The sequence below is a fragment of the Capsicum annuum genome, chromosome 1 (genome assembly GCF_002878395.1).
Source record: "Capsicum annuum cultivar UCD-10X-F1 chromosome 1, UCD10Xv1.1, whole genome shotgun sequence".
Classification (NCBI taxonomy): domain Eukaryota; kingdom Viridiplantae; phylum Streptophyta; class Magnoliopsida; order Solanales; family Solanaceae; genus Capsicum; species Capsicum annuum.
In genome coordinates this window covers 253,826,155-253,842,329 of record NC_061111.1, presented here as the reverse complement: position 1 = coordinate 253,842,329, position 16,175 = coordinate 253,826,155, and the positions used below count along the sequence as shown (strand labels likewise).

At 35.0% G+C, this 16,175-nt stretch overlaps 1 long non-coding RNA gene across 1 annotated transcript; it reads right to left on the bottom strand.

Moving 5' to 3' along the window:
* Positions 1-6: 6 nt before the first annotated feature.
* On the bottom strand, positions 7-2,434 carry LOC107857403. The gene is made up of 3 exons (XR_001670859.2): positions 2,169-2,434; positions 565-993; positions 7-482 (listed from the first exon to the last, which is right to left on the bottom strand). It is a non-coding gene; the product is annotated as an uncharacterized LOC107857403 (long non-coding RNA).
* Between the last annotated feature and the right edge of the window lie 13,741 nt (positions 2,435-16,175).

The following is a 16,175-nucleotide window of genomic DNA, read 5'->3' as shown; positions in this document are numbered from 1 at the left end:
CCCTTATCAGAAAACAGAAGTAGAGCCAACAGTTAATTTCGAACATCTGCAAAATGAACCACCAAAGGAGAGCTCCGACAGCTAAATCACTGATGTACAATGAAACCCGGCAGTCCTTTGAGGTATTATGTAATTGAAACACACCCCGAGAGCATCTTTTGATAGGATGAAAGAGCGCTTAATATGCTGCTAATTCCTCATCTGCAAATCGGCCCTTAGCCATCCATAACTGAAATACACGTTGTTCCCAAGGACGAACCATTGTTAATTAAAACACGTACTAACTAGTATTATCTTTTAAGCCTTAAAAGGGGATTCCCGGCCAGCTTCTGTATCGACAAAATTGTTGCGTCAAGGTCCTCCATTGTTCTGCCAAATACAAACTGCTTTGTTCCCATAGTTGTAAAAGGCATCAGACCAAAAGCTCTGGCAGTTTTTATCTCCCTGGCTATCTTTCTTTGGGCCTTGGCACTAATTCCAGTCTAACATGAGTTTTAAGGAAAAAAAGAATAAGAAACATTTAAGTATTCATCCATCAAATTAGTCAATGGATTTAATACGCACCTTGCTTCTCTTGACGAGAATTCCAGCCTCGGTGATGAAGTTAGTTAGGAACCTCACATTCTGAATTGCAAATTCGTTAAATGTAAAATTCAGATAGCTCCATTAAGAGTCGGAAGGTTCACAACGGGCCACAATTACAAGGCAATACTTGGGAGAAGAACAAGCAACATCTCAGTATTTGGAACATGATACTCAGCAACAATAAAATAACCAGTAGAGACTCGACTTGAGGCTAAAAATATCAAATAAGCAAAATACATGCTTGAGGGTGTTTCCACATGCAGACATGAAATAGTGAAATGAAGATGCAAGCAACGAACCCAACCAAGCAAATCGAATCTCCTGAAGATGCAAGCAACGACCAATGATGAAGTCATGAAGAAGCCCATAATTCCACAATAAAGAAGAATCAGATTAAAGCTAGAGTGCCTGCAAGATAACATTAGCAAAGTCAGTTTAATTTGACCATGTTAGAATTCTTTCCACTATTAATCACAGGATGCCCGTGGTCATTCTGTCTTCAATGTTCTTTTTTTTTTTTTTTTTGAGAAGGCAACAGTTGTATGTATTAAGCACAAATCAGTACATAGGTTGTACTGAAACCATATATACATGTGAGCAAAGGAAAACAAAACAGGCCTACCATCCTAACAAGAACCTAGAGTGTCTGGGATAGAACTAAGACGATCAAATCGGAACACGGGGAATACTAGTTAGCCTACTTAATTGCTACCTACTCCTAGTTTCATGAAAGGGACCACCGTAGCCATGCTTGAAGATCACCTAAGAAATCAAGATATCTTTTTTTTTATCGCTTGAAGTTTATAATTTCAACAAGCCAGTTCGTCATAGAAGGCAAGTGTTTTATACAAGTCATAGTTGAAGCCATAATCATTTGAAACTAACAACCTTGATCTGACCCAACTTAACGCACTAACTTTCAACAAAACTAGAAATTCTTCGACGCATCCCACTCCTATTCGAGGAAAGTTCACGAATAGGAAATCAAATTCCAAGAGCTTATACCAAAAGAATTCGTTTACATATATCAGAATTAGCTCCATAAAAAAATCCAAAAACTCAACCTTTATCAGAATAGTTTTCTGTTTTAGCAGTGTCGATAATATTATTTAAAATTTTGTAAACTGGAAATTACAAAAGTAATTGATATCATTCTTCAATCACTATAACAACAAATTAACCCAATAAGCAAAAAATCAATACTGTCATGAAACCAATTAAAAAATTACCAAAAAGAACTAAAAATCAAATTCAAATTTTACTAAAATCTCTTACTTTCCACTTTTCTCGCTCACTTCACGAGAGTCAACTTGACTAATCTACCCAGCTAAATTTAAACATTTTAAATTTAAAATCTGGATGCTTGAAAACTATAGGAAAAATGCTAGCAAAACGTGCCAAGTAAAACTAAACGGAGACAGTAATTCTCAAAAGTACTATGATAATAGTATATCAAAATGACCAATTTCAAACGAAGTATTATTCAAGATGTTTAGCCGAGTACACGAAAGCTGATCTAGGCACCACGGTTGTAAATTAGATATAAAAAAACATTTATAAGATTTGTGAGTTGATGGACATACCGCTGACAAAAAGTTTAGGACTTATGAGGGTTGAATTCAACCGAATTGAACAATCTTGTGGTTGAACAATCGTTGAAGATCCATTGAAAATGCGACGAAATAATGCTATTTTAATACTAACAACGTAAGGATTTGTTTGAATTTGTGGGATTTTATTGGGACCAAGTTCGTTCTTTTTGCAAAGGGTTTAGGGTTTTATGATAGAAAAAAATGAATGGTGAATAGTAAAGCCTATGGGGTCAAATCGTTAGAGAACATAAATAAACGAATCACCTATTCATGTTCGCGAAAAGGGTACATATACAGTAGTATTTGTTACTCATTCTTTTATTTTTACTAGACTTACCAAAATGAGTTTAATTTTATAAAATTATTTTGATGTCTATTTTTCAGTGATAAATAATTTGTGTTTGACTAATAAATTTAGAAACAGAACAACTATTGTATTTGACTTAACTATAAATATTTGACAAAGTTTTTAAAAGTACTTTTAAATGTATTTTTTTCAAAAATACTTTTAAAACAAAATTAATTTTTTTTTTTTTCCATTCATGAAAATAGTTGAAGTTAAAACTCTTTTTTTTTTTTTTTCCTTTAAATTTGTTTTAATCCAATCTCTCATCCTTGGACCTAAGGTATTTTCAAACATATACTTAATTTAATGCATTATGTAACCACAATATCTTTCATGTCATTTAATTTAGGACCTTTGTAATCAATTAATATTTTATTTAGATATTCTTTATTATTTAAATTAGTTTTTTGATGTGTGCTTTTAACGTAGAATGCAAATTCATGTAAATAATGAATATGATTAATTAACAACTTAAAAATTTAAACTCAAATTAACATAATTATTTTTTCTAACGTGCCAAATAAAAAAATTCAATAATTGACCTCATAATCATTATTTTCATGATGTATTATTAACATAACTTAGAATGTAATAAGATTTCATGTAAATAAGATGATTTTAATCTTCCAAACTAAAACAAAGAAGCTAGATGTTCAACTTTAGACAGAGGCGGATAACTTTAGACAGAGGCGGATTCAGACAAGTGTTTAGTCTTAAATGCGTGGTTTCTACTATATTTTACCTAAAATGTGGGATTGTTTTGAATGGTTTCTTATGAAGCTACAAATCTGGAATTGATTCAACTGGGAGAGGCTGTGTTGGCCGTGGCTGAGCAATGCCTCCAGCTATTGCAGGGGCATAGTGCCCTTGTGGACCAGTACTGGACCCTGCCTGAGGGCCTTGGCTCAAAGCCTGTAGAAAATGAAGATAACAAAATTGGTCAACAATAATAACGAATTATTTACGTGATCACTATTTAAGAAGCGATTCAATATGACGAAACGTAGTCAGGATTTTAACTTTATGGGTTCAAATTCGTATTTTTACCACTTCCATCAAATTCACTTGGTTTAGAATCATTATTTGTACATATTTAATGAATTTTTTTAACACAAACACATAGCCTAAGCAAAAACCTACGGGCTCAGATGAACCTATAGCTAATACATTGGATACGCCCCCGACCGTACTTACAACCCAATGACATTCCCTCCTTTTTCATTTGATCTCATACAATGACGTACAGGAACCATCACAATCCATTGTCTTAAGCTTACTATTTGTAAACTCAACCTCTCCATTTTCAAAGAACTAGCAAAAAAAAAAAAAAAAAAAGTTGCAACTATATAGCCTCTACAACTATGTGGACAAGATGGCATGGAATTCATCAAATAGGACGAAATCAAGCTAGCAACTAATCTACCTTGACTAAATTATAAACTGCAACCATGTGCCCATCAACAATCTACAGATTATGCACAGAGAAGGAATAACTGAAACGTTTTGACCGGGAAGCTACAAGTTTGTTTGTTGGGTCTCATTTTAGACTATTTTCATACTTGGAAATAAGCATTTGCAATTGTTTCATTAGATACTAATTTATTGTGGACTAGTCAAAATTAGAAAAAAAAAAAAAAAAAAAACAGATGGTGAAGAAGTACCCTTTTAATTCAATATTATGAGAGCATTAAATGACTGAGGAGAACAACATATCCAATGTAATCATACATGTTAGCCCATATGTTATTGGGCCTTTAGTTTATGGACCTTTAGGTTATTGGCTATGTATATATATAGCCTACTTTTGTTTTAGTTAGTTTTTATGCTTTTCAGATTATATTGTAAACCTTAGCCTTTCTTTCTTTCAATAAAGTTCTATTAACATGGTATCAAAGCTAGTTTGATCCATGACCTTAGATTTGTTGGTTGAAGATTTTGTAGCAGGCACCTACTGCGCGGATCGAACTCCGCGGTGAGTTCGCTGGGGGGTACGGGGGGCAGCGCGCCCCCGTCCGGGGTTCGGGGCGGAGCCCCGAATTTTGAGGTGCTGCTGTATTCGTTTGCTGTCTGGTATTGTTCGTCTTTCGTTCTTTTGCTTGCTGCCATTGTTGTTCGTTCGGAATTGTTCAACCTAGGGTTTTGCATCTTTTTGTTTTTTTGAATTGTTTGTGTGTTGCTGTGTTTACAATGACTGGAAAGGATGATTCTCTCCAGTCCATTAGTACTCAATTAGATGGTAAGAACTATGCCTATTGGAGTTATGTCATGAAGAATTTTCTTCGTGGGAAGAATATGTGGGGTTATATCACTGGAGTAAAACTAAGACCTATCGATGATAAAACTGAAAATTTTGATTTGTTGGTGGACTTATGGGAAACTAATAACTCCAAGATTATCACTTGGATCAACAATTCTGTAACTCAGTCAATTGGTATGCAATTGGCTAAGTATGACACAGCAAAGGAGGTCTGGGATCATTTGGAAAGACTGTACACTCAGTCTAATTTTGCTAAGCAGTACCAGTTGGAGTATGATATCCGTGCTCTTCAACAGCATGATCTCAGTATTCAAGATTTTTATGCTGCCATGTCGGATTTGTGGGATCAATTGGCACTTACTGAATCTGCAGAGTTAAAAGGTTTTGGGCCGTACATTGCTAGACGGGAAGAGCAACGCTTGGTTCAGTTTTTGATGGCACTACGTTCTGACTTTGAGGGCCTACGTGGAACAATCCTTCATCGATCTCCCCTCCCTACTGTTGATTCTGTGGTTCATGAACTGATTGCAGAGGAGACTCGTATCAAGTCTCAAGTGGATAAAGGGTCTAAAGTAACTACTACTCCTGTCGTGTTTCCCTTGGATTTGTCCCGAGTAACCATGATTCAGCATTGTTTGTTAGATGTACAAGTGCAGGGCGAATTCTATTGTCCTTATATGTAGATGATATGATTATTACTGGTGATGATCATAGTGGTATTGAGTTATTGAAGCATGATTTGGCTCATCGATTTGCAATGAAGGACTTGGGCTTGCTGCGTTATTTTCTGGGTATTGAGGTGGCTCAGTCTAAGAAAGGGTATCTTCTTTCTCAGACTAAGTATATATCTGACTTGTTTACATGGGCGCGTCTTTCTGACAACAGGACTGTAGATACTCCCCTTGAAACCAATGCACGTTACTCTCCTAGTGATGGTGTTCCATTATCAGATCCGAGTCTTTATCGGACTATTGTGGGTAGTTTGGTTTATCTTACGGTTACTCGTCCAGATATAGCACATGCAGTTCATGTTGTTAGCCAGTTTGTTACTGCTCCTACTTCTGTTCACTGGGGAGCTGTACTTCGTATTCTAAGGTATCTTCGTGGCACTCAGTTTCAGAATCTCTTATTTCCCTCGACGTCATCTCTCGAGTTGCGAGCCTATAGTGATGCTGATTGGGATGGAGATCGCAATGATCGTAAATCCACCACTGGTTTTTGTGTGTTTCTTGGAGACTCTTTAATCTCGTGGAAGAGCAAGAAACAAGATGTTGTCTCTAGATCTTCCACGGAGGCTGAGTATCGTGCTATGGCTGTGACTACATGTGAGATTATTTGGTTACGTTGGCTTCTTGCAGATATGGGGGTTCACATTTCTATGCCTACTCCCCTGCATTGTGATAACAAAAGTGCAGTACAAATTGTAAAGAATTCTGTCTTCCATGAGCGTACGAAGCACATTGAGATTGATTGTCACTTCACCCGTCATCATTTACAGCTCGGGACCATATCGCTTCCTTTTGTTCCATCGTCTTTGCAGATTGCTGACCTTTTTACGAAGGCTCAGTCGGTGTCTCGATTTCGTTTTTTGTGTGACAAACACTCAATGCTTATTGCTGTTGCATTGTGAGTTTGAGGGGGGATGTTAGCCCATATGTTATTGGGCCTTTAGTTTATGGACCTTTAGGTTATTGGCTATGTATATATATAGCCTACTTTTGTTTTAGTTAGTTTTTATGCTTTTCAGATTATATTGTAAACCTTAGCCTTTCTTTCTTTCAATAAAGTTCTATTAACAACACAAAGTGGGGTCTGGAGAGGGTAGAGACCTAACCTCTACCTCAGAAGTAAAGTGGTTGTTTCCGATAGACACTCGGCTTCAAGATAAAAAGTGTGTAGGAAAAAAAAGTACTGGAAATAAAAGAAACAACAGACAATACTAAAAAAAATAGATAATAGCAGAACAATACTACAACAAAATACTGCTATAATCAAACTACACGAAACAACAGTACAAGAAATCGGAGAACAAAAAACAAGAGCAATACTATGACTATAGAATGGCCACAATACACTTCTACCTACTAGTACGGACACAATCCTACCTACTACTATTATACCCTAAACTGTGTCGTCTACACTCCTATCTAAGGTCATATCTTCGTAAGTTGCAACTGCGCCGTGTCCTTCCTAATGACCTCAGCCAAATACTTATTCGGTCTTCCTCTACCTTTCCTGAATCCATCTAGAGCAAACCTCTCCGAATTTGGGGGAAGCTACTCTTGAAGAAAGTAAAATTGGAAAACTACAAAGCCTAAATGAGCATATTCTTTTCAATCATTGCTCCATGCACAATTTATAGCAGTTAACTGAATGAATACACCAACAACTTCTAACTTCTTCTAAGACAACATGCTAAGTAAATTTCTGAACTTTCTTTAGCTCATTCCATCAATAGTATCCAGGGGATGTCAATGACCTGGAATTTACATGATTGTGTTCAACCAGTTAGGTAGAAAGAATTTAATAGAAGTGAAACATACTCCAGGAATTAATAAGGGAATCAACTCCAACTGTATCTTTTTATTACATAGTATGCCATCAACCATGTTAGCAAGAGAAGATCATAGTGCATTCATAATACGTTCAAAGCAGGCACATCTATGTCCATCAACTTTTCGCACGATGTTCATGATGTGATTGGTAAGACTTATGTGACACTCTCACTTTAAATTTCTTTCAAGTTTAAATATACTCTTACTTCGTCCAAAAGATTTTGAAATGTTAGTTGTGTATATAAGAGATGAGATGGAACCAAAAATCTTTGAAAGAGGGATTTTTCATTTTTTTTTTTTTGTGATCATGTCTTTGAAAGAAGGATATAACATCAGGTTTTCCCACCGCATGCCCGATGTCTTAAAGATGTATTTTGTTAAAAATCATTCGCAAGAGATCTAGGATGATAGTAAAACACTGGAATTAAATGCTATTGTGCCAATTTATCCTCCTCTCCCCCCAAAAAATAACACTACAGTGCAACTAGACACTATATAATGTAAGAGAAGAATCGAGGCAAGGTGAAGGACAAGGTTGAGAATCAGCCATAACAGGAAGGAGCTTGATAGACCTTATAAAGAAAAGCAAATAGGTCACATGGAACTGTTCAGTGTTCAGGTGACAACTCTTACATACTCCTATTGGCTTCATGTCATTGTTCACCACTCTGTTGCTAGTCAGAATGAGTAAACTAATGAACAACTTCTTGTAAATGGAGAAATGGAGCAGAACTACAACAATACCATCTAGTAGGTTGGGATAGGGTTACAACCTCAACTAAAGGATTGGGCATCCCCAAATCAAAATGGCTAGAGACATACTTGAGAAGACCAAACACCTCGAGGGGTTATCATGGCAAAGTGTCATACCTCCTGTACCCTAAAGGGTCGTTTGGTTGGGAACAAGTTATACACTGGTATTATTTTTTAGTGGTTGTTTGGTTTGTGGTACTAAAAATAATATACATTACGTTCTTTTTAAGAATAGATAGTTTGTCTATAAAAATACCATTCACCTTATTTAGATTAATTATTTTCCTTCATATTAAATACAAAAGAAATTAAAAATTACTTCTTTTTTTTTTTTTAACTTTAGTAGTTTTTTTTTTTCCTAAAAATACATATTAAGAAACTTGTATTGATATTTCTTAAATGTATATGAAGCTTTAATATTTCATGTTAAATTACTTATTTTGTCCTAAATTCTATACAATGTTTATAATCACATTTTTCCCATTTTTTGTTTAAAAAATTCATTAAAAGAATTACTCTCATTTTTCATTATTTAGTATCATTAATATTTGGAGAGTTAAATTGTATATTTTAAAAAAATTAAAGTTTCAAACATTTTCAGCTATATATAAAAAATAATTTTTTATGTAATAATTAAGCATGTACTAAGTTGGAAAGGGAATGTCAACATACTTTAATTACTTGTTTATGACAAATTTGTTCGGAAAAATAAAAATTTGAAGTAAGATTAATAAACATTTCTACAAAATAAAAAGACAATAAACCCTTGGATCGATTTTGAATTTGATTGTATAAATAGTTTTTATGGTTTCACTATCATTTTTTCATGACATCAGTTTTATAGCATTGAATAAGCCCATATAATTGTTTAAATTTATCAAAATGAATGAAAATTTGATGTGAGGATTACCAAAATCTTACATTCTCTCTTATATATTTTAGTAATAGTAAATTAAAGATGAAAAGTGATAATTGGAGAATAAGTTTGTCATTATCCCAGGTACTATTTATTAATCCTGAGATAAGTTATCCCGAACTAAACAACCAAACAAAATACCAAATTTTTTTATCCCGGAATTATTTGTTTTAATACCTCACACGAAACGGCCCGAGGTTACTATCTCTGAGAAAATTATCTAGGTTCATCCAATTTGTTGTTGGAGTGGAAGCCACATTTATTTTAGATCGGATTATGATGTGATGATTTCTTTCTTTCCATTATTATTTTGGAGATACGTAGTTGTATGATGCAATGATACAACAAAGTCTCTCACCGATCCTCGTATTAATTTCATCCATGACAAATTTGGTACTTATGCCTTGTATGCACCAATTTGAGGGGATTAGAAACCTATTTGAAAAAAGATTGGAATGTAGTGTCTATAAATAGTATCTTCTCTTATATTTCTGACAACACGCTCATGTAATAGTGTAGACACAACATCTTCTCTTATATTTCTCACAACACAAAATACAGATAAAGAAGTGCATTGCTTATTTTAAACAGTTCTTCGGATTGCTGCAGTTAATACTAAGACAGTGATTATCACTGTACTCTATGGGGTCGGTTGGTGAGAGGTATAAGGGATAAATAGTCACTGGATAAAATGAAAGACTATTTTATCTCATGTTTGGTGTGAGGTATTAGTTAGTAGCAGGACTATTTACCCCACCATTTACACTATAGTGATGGAATAAGTTATCCCATATACATGGTAGGATAACTTAGGATGCAACATTTACTACAAACTCATTTCCATTTTCAATCAGAGCATCTTAAGTACGGACCTTACGTGATTTGTTCTGCATTTTCTCTCTAGTACTGTGCAATCTTTGCCTCAATAGTAGGTACGTCTATTCCTTCGATTAAATTGAATACTGTAAACAACAGCATTCTGTTAAGCAGAATTTTAAGACTTCCACTTGAGCAAATTAATGAATTAAGGCTTACTCATATCCTCAACTTCCTCTAAATAATCGTTGTATTCAAGCAATGATGGAAAATTCTCTTCTCTTTTATTATAGCTGAAAAATTACATTGACGTAGAAGAGTTTATATACTAAAGAGAAAAAATAAAGACAAATACATAAATTTGCTCAAGTGAATACATAAATCTAGCCTAGCCTTGGTTGACAGAGTTAACTACATATTGCTAGTGGGAGGTGCAGGTATCGCGTCACAGCAAGCGCTGTCTCGGACACTACGGTTATCAAAAAAGAAAAAAAAAAGGAACAGAACTGAAGTTTCAATCTCTATTTTAATTAGGTTAATTATATTTTGTTTCAGTACAACACTATATATAGTTTATGAGTCAAGCTAATACTAGTTAATTTTACACAAAATGACCTCGTTTTATTTACAAATAAAATAAAGCTAATACCCATCATTTAGCAACCACACAATCAAAAAAAATATATTACAACTGATTAGTAAATTATAAAGTGCGGGAATAGAGTGAAAAATAGAAGATGATTAGATAAAAGGGAGGTGAGGAAGATATTAGAGATTACATGTTGGTAATGCGTTTTCTGATGGACATCTCTTCAGAAAATCCTGAAGCAACAACCTTTCTTAGAGCCCACCCAAATTCATAAATTTTAATCCTAAACATCTCAAAGAAAATTTCACAAATATGGCATTACCTAATGATAAGTTGATAACATGTACAAGACTAGAGAGGTACTGGATGCTCAGGCACACATATGGAACTATACATTCAACTTCATGTCACTCAAATGTGCAATTCAACTTGGAATTCCAGATATCATCCACTCTCATGGCTGAGCCATGACCCTCTCCGATTTAGCGAATCCTCTAACCATCCATAATGACGCTAAAATTCAGGATTGTGCTTATCGTCTCGTGCATAGTCTAATCCAAGCAGGCTCCTTTTTTCAAGAAGAAGAGATTATTTACTTACTCCGACTTCACGTCTCCTCTTTAAAGATGAGGACAATTTGAGCATGATCCCTTGGATGCAAGCGTTGCTTGATCTAAGTATGACGGATCCAATGGCATTGTCTCAGCGAATGGATCCAGAATGGTGGCTGCAATGAACCTACTCCATTCGCCATCAAACATGGCAGAACGTTATTTGATTATACAAGGGACGACACTGGGTATAACCGCCTATTTAACGAAGCCATGGCAAGCGATACCCCATCAGCTACAAGTGTAGTGATTGAACATTTTAAAGGAGGTTTGCGAGGACTGAAATCATTGGTGGACTCAAACTTGGCCTCGGCTCAGCTGAGAAGTAAAAAATCCAACACTGAGTATGCACATCTAGTGTCATTTGAAAATTCCAACTTACAAAATGATCATCTAGACACCTCCAAAATGCAAGTGCACATCGGGCGTCCAAGAGATACATTGGGTACAAGTTGGAGTATTTAGTTGCTACTTGAGATGAAGTTAAGGTGCCTAGATGTGCACTCTCAAAGTTGGTCTATTATTATGCCGCAACAAAACAGAACTTAAGGCACCCAAGGGTGTGACCTAGTGATTCAATGAAGTGGGTTGAGCACCATGAGGTTTTAGGTTCAATTCCCATTCCCACCAGAGACAACATTACGTGATTTCATCCCATATGTTCTAGCCTAGCCTTGGTTGACAGAGTTATCCACATGTTGCCTAGCCTTGGTTGACAGAGTTATCTACTCGTTGCCTAGCCTTGGTTGACAGAGTTATCTACGTGTTGCTAGTAGGAGGTGGCAGATATCCCGTGGAATTAGGCGTAAGAAAAAAAAAAAAAAACTGAAGTTTCAATTAGGTTACGAGTACAACACTATATATAGTTTCAGCAACATAGTTTATGAGTGAAGATAATACTAGTTAATTTCAGTTACTTACGAATACAACACTATATATAGTTTACGAGCCAAGCTAATATTAGTTAATTATTCAATTAATAATTAAAAGGGTCCCTTAATCTCACTTTCTCCTTCCTAATTACTCCCTCCATTTCATATTACTATAGGGCTGCATATCTGTCGGTTCAGTTCAATTTTGAAAATTATCAATTTTACGTATTCATTATTGGTTTGTATATATGTTAAACCGTTAAAGAACCGTTAAGATATCGGTTAATCGGTTTATCAATTTTTCATTGTTATCGATTCGATTATTGGGTGATTTAATGTTTACGGCTACGACCCTACTGCTTAGTGATTTTTCTTGTTTCTATGCACAAAACTGCTAGCACAAACATAATAGAAAAATACAAAGTCACAGTCACAGGCTCACCCGTCTCATGTTTTTTTATCTCAACCTAAAATTGCTATTCTTTTTAACACAGATTTTGTTCCTTCTTCAAGAATTTGGAGAAGCAAACAAAGTTTCACACTTAACAAAGCAAAAAGAACAAAAAACAGAAACACATACAACAACTAAATCACATGCTTAGTACAAAGATAATGAAAAATTGTGGAAAACAAAGAAAACCCAAAATACAGATACCTGCAGTGGAGAAGGGACCAAAGAGGTATGTCGATTAGTTTCTTCTAAAGCAAAATGCATCAACTTCTTATAAGAAAAATCAGAGCTTTCATTTGCTCATTCACCTACTTCCAACTTTGTTAGAACTTTTACATTTTCAACTCAAACTAATAAGTTTACTTCCAGCAGTAGCGTTAGTTTCAATAAAAAATCTACCGCTAACACTACCCCATCATTGAAACCGACACCCGACTCTATAATTTATAAAATCGAATTGTTTATTGGGTTAACGGTTTGAATCGAAATCTGCACAGTCCTACTTGAGCCATTCGGACAAGTATAAGACGGACACAAAAGTCGCACCTCAAGGTATGGCCTAACGGTTAATAAAGTGGGTGAAAATCATGGGACTTGACTAATTTTGTTTCTTTCTTTTATCTCTTGATTCTTTTATCGTCTACATGTATGTATGTATGTATGTGTATATAAATATCCTCCGTTGGACAACCCCTCGGGCAGTTGTCAAATGGATTTTGTGATCGAATGACACTAGACGGAATTTATCAATATGAGAGTGCCATTCCAAATAGGAGGTGGATCGATGATTTAATTTTTATAGATTCATATCTACTATTTGTTGTCGTTTTAGTGAATTTTACACAAATTTATACTCTACATCAAAAATACTGAATTTAGATGAATCCGGTATCATAATGGTGGATCATTCCCTATTCCAAAAATTCTAATACTACTACTATTTAGATACTTATGTAGAGTTTTTGTATGTAATGAATTTTTGAATTATTAATGCAAAAATATTATTGCAAAATAAATTTATTAATATTTTCATTTTCATTTTCATTTTTTTGGATTTCTCATTCGACGTTCAGCACCCAATTTATTAAATTGAATTTATGTCGTAAAAGTTGATTGTGGTGCCATGGTAACGCGCTCTTACCAATGATGATTTTGTTTTTAGAACTTGAATTCCAAGACGTTTGATTAAGAATGAAAAAATAACCTATCAATCGTATCGTTTTCGCTTAAACCACATAACAAATTTATTAGCCATGATCAAATCTTACGAATAATAATTAAATTCATTTATGTTTGTGACTAATATATTGAATGACAACATGGTTAGGATTAAACTATTGACCAACTATAAACTATACATTAAAAGAAATACTAATATTTTTAAAATCTTGGCTTATAAATAAAGCAATATTGTTTTATAGATTTAAAGTCTCTGGCACCGACTTTATGGAAATTTACAAGTTAATAGATACTTCATATTAAATTAAAGTAAAATTATTTTAACATACATGTCTTACCCCCATTAAAAAGATTTGACTATATAATTATTATATGTATATATAAAACTAGGATCATATGTTACAACTATGTACCTCATATATGTTTTGAATTTTGATTATATAATAAGAGGCAACACGGTTAGGATTAAACTATTGATTAATATATATATATATATATATAATATAAAATGAAAATGTATTCTTATAATGATTTAGCTTATACATAAAGCTATTATAGTACATATTTAAAATCTCACTGTTAACTAATGCATATGTTTACTTTAATTTGTGTAAATGAATTAGTTAATACATATAATATCTATGTATTAACACATCTCGGAGCTGATTAAGACAACTATCGGCTTTTCTCTTTTTTTTCGACCTAAATTATCACCATCTACTTAATAAAGTGCATTTTAATATATAAATAATGATAGTTTAGATAGAAAAAAATCAAACAACTGATAGTTAGAGCGTGAAAATTGCAAAATAACTCATATGTATTTTTTATGGTTATCTCTAAAAAGAAAACATTGAGATAAATGACATTATTATAAAAAAAAAAATAAAAATTTATAGTAATCCTAGTTGACCTTTGACCGTACAACAAAAAAGAGAGTACAACTATAACATTGGCAAAATTCGCCGACCAATATATATATATATATTGTAGTTGAAAAAACTATTATTTGAAATCAGAGGCGGAACCAGGATTTACGCTGAAGGGGTTCAAAATCTGAAGAAAAACTCACCTAAGGGAGGTCAGTATCTACAGTATACACATAAAAATTATTTTAAATAGTATAATTTTTCGTCCAAGTGATTCGAACGAATCCCCTATTACTAGGCTAGGTTCGCCTCAATTTGAAATTGAAACTAAAAAATAGTTGACATTGTTTTAGAACATGAGTTTTACTTTGAAAATTTTAATAGTTCAGCTAGTTGGTTGACTATCTGAACTTTTGTCTATATCATCAAAGTAGAGAAAATTACTATTATATTATACCGTTATTAGTACTTAAAATTGTCATTCTAAAATTCATAAACTTATAAAGTTGAAATTTTGATTATGTCTATATAATCAAAGTACTTTAAGCCATCAATGTTTATAACGTGAAAGCTAAATTAAAATATCTATCTACATGTCAGGCTGAGTTACTTTCTTATCTAAGTTAGGATAAAATCTTACTTTTTTTTTTTTTAAAGTGAGAAAAATAGAGGCATATATTAAAAGGAGAAAAAAAGATTACAATTAAATCTAAAAATTTTAATCCTAATCCACCCACGTTGGATTTGCTTGGATTTAATGTCAACTATCTAAAAACTGACTTTTTCCTATCTAGGTAGTCAAAAGGCTAAAACGGCGCGAACCGGGTATTTTTGGGTCAAATTGATGTGCTATTATAGCCCACGGTCTGGGGTAGGACTAGGGTTCAAGCGGGCTGTGGGCCAAAAATCAACCGGGGCATGCCAGCGAGTTTGGGGAGTAGCCTAGTGTTGTCCGTCTATGTGGGCGGGGCCATTTGGATAGTCAAACGGGTGAAATGGTGTGAATTAGGTATTTTTAGTCCAAATCGGTATGTTATAGCCAACAATTCTATGGGTGGGCCCAGGGTTCGGGCGTGCCATCGGCCAAAAATCGATATGGGCATGCCAGGGAGGCAGGGGAGTGGCCTAGTGTAGTTTGTTTGGGTGGGCGGGGCCATTTGGGTGGTAAAACGGGCGAAACAACGTGAACGGGACATTTTCGGGCTAAATCGGTGCACTATATCCCACGGTTCGTGGGGATAGCCCGACGTCTGGGTGTTCTATAGGCCAAAAATCGACTAGGGCATGCCAGGGAGACTGAGGAGCGACCTATTATAGTCCGTTTGGGTGGGCGGGGCTATTTGGGTTGTCAAACGGGCGAAACGGTGCGAACGGGGCATTTTCGGGCCAAATTAGTGTACTATTGCCCATGTTTTGGGGGTGGACCCGGGTTTCGGGCGTGATGTGGGCCAAAAATTGATCAGGGTGTGCTAGGGAGATTGGGGAGCGGCCTGGTGTGGTCTGATTGGGTGGGCAGGGCCCTTTAGGTTGTCAAACGGGTGAAATGACGCGAATGGGGCATTTTTTGACCAAATCGATGTGTTATAGCCCACGGTTCCAGGGGTGGACCCGAGCCCCAGGCGTGTTGCAGGCCAAAAATCAATCGGGGCATGCTAGGGAGGCTGGGGAGCGCCCTAGTATGGTTTGTTTGGGTGGACGGGGCAATTTGTCTAGTCAAACAGGCAAAACGACGCGAACGAGACATTTTTTGGACAAATTAGTGTGCTATAGCCCACGGTTCTGGG